The sequence below is a fragment of the Ostrea edulis genome, chromosome 3, assembly GCF_947568905.1.
Source record: "Ostrea edulis chromosome 3, xbOstEdul1.1, whole genome shotgun sequence".
NCBI classification, from domain to species: domain Eukaryota; kingdom Metazoa; phylum Mollusca; class Bivalvia; order Ostreida; family Ostreidae; genus Ostrea; species Ostrea edulis.
Genome location: NC_079166.1, coordinates 59,385,357 through 59,390,581, shown reverse-complemented (window position 1 = coordinate 59,390,581; position 5,225 = coordinate 59,385,357). Strand labels below are relative to the sequence as shown.

The following is a 5,225-nucleotide window of genomic DNA, read 5'->3' as shown; positions in this document are numbered from 1 at the left end:
TCTCACTTTTTCTGAATTATTATAGTTACATGTATATGTTGGGAGGGGGGTCTGGCATCTTCTGATTGCAAACTTGAGTCGTAAAAGATGCTGACTTTTACCATGTTTACAGTCAGTTTAATTTGTAATATATTAGTGTGATTAGAGCAGATTATTTTTTATGATTTGGCTTCCAATTTTTACTTTCAGAATTTTTAGATTAAATTTTATGGTTTGTAAATAGATATTTGGTTTTTAAAATGGATGTATTATATTTATCAAGATCCATATGTGCAATGTGTACAACTGCAACACATTCATGAGGAAATGGCATTCAATAATACAATTTTTGATATCAGATATATTAGGCAAAAACAATGAAATTGTAATTGATATATATTGCAAGTAGTGTGTCTGACTGACTGATTGGACGTGCATGTATTTATGAAGTTTGATATATTATCCATATAAAAATTTTGTAGGTTATTGTACTAAGACATTATCTTTAAGCAGTTTATTATAGGCATTAACTTTTAGTAGTTTTAGACAGAAATTTGGCTATTTTTCTGCATTTGTTTAATTTCCACATGTAATTTCCTTTTTGTACAGAGTAAGGAATCGGTTATGTTTTACACTATTGTTTTCTTCTCGTTTAGAAAAGAACAGCCACATCATTGCAATCTACAGGTTTAAGGAAATCTCCTAGAAAACCTGCCAAAGACAGGCTCTATGAAACCCTGCAGCTTTCTTGATGTGAGTCTGGAGATGAAGATGAACCCCAACATGATCCTCCAGCACAAAAGGTATATGTTAAGAGTCAATTTTCAATGCAGTTCCAATGCTTTAATAAATATTATAAATTGTATGCCTTTTTGACTATAGTCTATATAATTTAAATTGTGTCTGTCCTTCCATGTGTGAAATTGTTGAAAATGTGTAAAATCACCTCACGAAACATACACATAACCAATTCCAGAGGAATATGAATTTAGAAAACTCTTTTGGTTCTTTGCCAGAAAAAGAAAATTATTGAGTGTACAACAGCAGTCCGAAGGTCTCCAAGAAAACATTTGAAGGACAAGAGTGCATCATGGATGAGGCATCTCTCCCCATCAGAATTAGATTACTCAAATGGCCTCCCTGTTTCCCAGATTCAGAAGGTGAGATTCAACATGAAGCCAAGAACATATTATAAGCAAGGAGGACTTTGTGATGAATATTATATTGCATTACTTACTGATAATAACTACAATACAATGACTATATAGAGATATGTAAATTGTTTCATTTACTGTATCATGAATCTTTGAATGGTGTTTTGCAGAGAAAAGGCACAGAAGAAAACACACCAAGAGCTGTCAAGCAAATGCTTTCCATTGCCTATCAGGAAAGACTTAGGGTAATTATTCTTAAATTAAAGGACACATCTCGTGTTTTCAAAGTATACAGAATTATATGCATTTTGTCTTCCTTATGCTTGTAGAAATTAATTGTAATAGTTCATTCGCTAAAGTATTGCGATAATTAGCCACAATACGGACTTAAATCTAAGCCCCGATTTAAAAAAAGCCTAGTTAATTAGATAGGTAGTCACGTGGCACAGTGACGTCACATGCGACCTTCGTCGATCAACTTGTTGTAAAAGTACTGTTAGATATTTTTAAAATCTCAGGTTTTTGGGGCCTAATTTATTTACCATGGATAACATTTATTTCGATGTTGACAAATTTCCCGAGTCTTATATCTTTTATAGCCACCAGTGCATACAAATAACGTCCCAAATGTAGCGAGGAAAGCGAGTATGAAATCTGCATAAATTTGCGAATAAATAATGTAAATAATGTTTACATGGGATCACTGTCTAAACACAATTTGGCAATGCCATTTCTGTAAACAACTGTAATTAGCGTTGTTGCTTTTCTAAAATAAACAGTGCAATTATTATTAAATTTATTTTTGGAGAAGTTAGATAGGCCTACTGTCACATGTGCATTTCGGAAAAAAATAATAATAATGATCAAACTTATTGTGAAAATCACAATACTTTCAAATTATTTTATTCAAAATTTTTTATTATTTTTTGTTATCTACACGTTGCTACTTAGGAAGTGGGAGCGCGGCGTGCTGTTGTTGTAAACACGTACGCGTTCCTTAAAAAAATGAAAGCATTATAATTCAATTCAAAGTTGGGAAATATTATATTTTATTATTTATAATTGAAAGTTTAATTATCTTTTATCTTTAAATTTCTTCTTTAAAACTACCATTTGGTAGACACTGCTAGCAAAGTTCTGTCTATATGTTGTTACAATGTGAAGGTCAGTTGGTGCGAGTGTGTATTGAATTTGAGAGCAGAACGGAAAGCATATGCCGTAGGCCTATATATGTAACAGTGGGTAGATTCGATAGAACCATTTTCTCGCAGTTTATCTACGTCTTTGTCCAAGTGCTTGTTTGAAAAAATACAGGGACAAATTCTACTGGGTTTTTTTTTATGGCAAAGTCGTTGTGCCGACAAAAAATATTAACGTCTTGTCCCTCATACCTTCCTTCGAAAAATGGGTAGTCCATATGTTTGATATGGTGACTGTAGGTGGAAAGGATAACGCTTTAGAGCCTGGAAACCATATTGCTACTTCAATGTCCAGTGCGCTTGACCTTTGACCTTTTGACCCCAAAATCGATAGGGAACATCTTCATCCCATGGGTAGTCCATATATATGATATGGTGACGGTAGGTGGAAAGGATAATGCTTTAGAGCCCGGAAACCATTGCGTCTACAGACGGACGGACAGACAGACGGACAACCCGATTCCAATATACCCCCCACAATTTGTTACGGGGGGGGGGGGGGTATAATTACAAAGAAATCATAGGTTGAACTAAGGCTATAATTAGTTATTTTGAAACATATTTGCACTATTTTGTGCAAGATCTTTTATTCAGCATCTTTTATTTTCTAGCTGCCATTAAAAGATATTTTACATCCAAAAAGGAGGCCAACAATAGGCACAATAAGAATAAAGAAGAGTTAAATAAAAAGAGGCAAGCAACATATGAAAGAAAGAAAGAGGTAAACTTGAAATTCAATTTAGCTCAGTAATTGTTATTGATTTTGATGACACTGGATGAAAATTATCGAAATGGTTTAGGTCACTTGAGGAAAGAAAAGGAAGTTGATGAAAGGGTGTCTATATGAGTACTTGATTGTGTGCCCATGTATTTAAAAATATATTCAAAACAAATGTTTCATTGAAGTGATTTGGGTAAATATGGAAGGTAACTGCAATTATTTTTTTCCTTTAATTTAAACATATCTTTTTGGACAGAAATTTAAGAGGAGACTTGTTGCGGTAGAGAAGAAGACGGGATGGTCCGAGGAGAAGAAAAATAAAGTTAGAACATTTTTCCAGCTACCAAATGCTCACAAATATATGAGCAGTGATGAGGAGGGAGATGATGGTTTTGTGTCCCATCCATATTCCTGGGAGAGTGAGGAATTACAGAAAGTTAAAGGAAGTCTGGACAAAAAATATTTAGAGACATGTCCTCCACGTAGCAAGAGGTTATTGTCCAAAAAAGTAGGGGGTCTCTAAGAGAAGAAGAGCCTCCTAAATTGAACATTATTCATGCATGGACTTTAAACATGTGAATTGCATGTTAAAATATGTTCTTAACATGTAATATTTTTTTTATTTTTTGACTATGTGATGCATATGCAATTTCTTTTTTGTAACACCACTTTTTCATTTGTACACATATTTAGTCTTTGAATCTGAAGTGCCACAGGGATCTGTATTGGGACCATTGTTGTTTTTATATATATGTGTTAATGATATTGCAGATATACAGATTATTTGCAGATGAAAGTTCTCTGCAGCAGTCATTCAAATCTGTTAAATTTTTCGAAGACAATTTCAATTATGATCTTTAGGTTCAGAAAATGACCTTTGTAGTTCAATTCTTTTAAAACAAAATTTGATACCATTGATACAATAAGAATTGTTCAAATTAAGCATATATTTACACAAAGTTCAAGATAATGCATTCTATCATAAAATATATCAAAAATATTTTGTTATGCATCGCAGCATGTTTGAAATATCAATGATTTATTGTGTACAATTTGTTTTATATTGTTATACATGTCCATATATATTAACCACCGTTATTGTGGTATATAATCATACATTTGTGAAAAATAGAAATTAATAAATTGACTATTGATATTTAAATATGCAGCTTTTGTTATCTCAACAGATCATTTAAAACGTGATTCTACAAGAAATGTCTTGTACTAAGATATGAACTCCTCATTCACAATATATACTTTTGTATAAAGAAATTTATTGCAATTTGATAAAATCTGAAAAGGGGAGTATACAGATTTCCATATTAATGGTAAAAATTACACACCTTTAAATTTGATTAAATATGCTCTTTATTAAAAATTACTTAAATTAAAGTTATTGGTAAATACGACCTTTTACTTTTTGTAAACATAAATTTACTCTAGTAAATATTATATTTAAGTTCTTGTAAATTCATTGAAAAAGACAACCTTTAAATATTTGTAAAGTTGCATTTACTTGAGCAAATATGGTCTTTAATTTTTTCGTAAAGGTATTGTAAATTGGGCCATTACAAAAATTTACTTCCCAGTAAAGATAATTAAAGACCATATTTACCATCTTTTTCTTATTTAAGTAAATGTGATTAAATACACTTAAAGCTATTGTAAATAAAGTATTTACTATATCTTTACTCCCTTTGTAAAGGCAGTTTTTCAAGCAGTGAACTGGGCGTCACCAGATAACTGAAAATGTTTTTAGTGTGGCGGAAAACATAAAAAAAACCAAAGAAACAAAATAACAAAAAATGGATATTGTTATCAAGGGTGGGGGACAGACACTCTTGTCCCCTCCACTTGATTCTATGTACCTTTGTACTTGACCTTTGTATTTGGGAGAGGGCCTACATAGGCTATGCCTGTTGCCCAATCCTGTTGAGTTTCTCAATAAAATATGTTTAAATAAAAAATAAAATTATATGTGCTTAATAACTACGCATATGATAAACTCAATTATTATATTTTGCGTTATTACCATTTGCGTCGAGTTCAACGCAGAATGTAATAAAGCAACATGGCATAGACATATAAGATGTATTGAGCGCCGAATTAACATAAAATGAAGTAATTGAAAATAACATTATTTAAAGATATAATTAATTTTTAATTATTGCG

At 31.8% G+C, this 5,225-nt stretch overlaps 1 pseudogene; it reads left to right on the top strand.

The window, feature by feature from the left end:
• The first annotated feature begins 1,069 nt into the window (after nucleotides 1-1,069).
• On the top strand, nucleotides 1,070-4,395 carry LOC125676371 (uncharacterized; annotated as a pseudogene).
• Nucleotides 4,396-5,225: the final 830 nt, after the last annotated feature.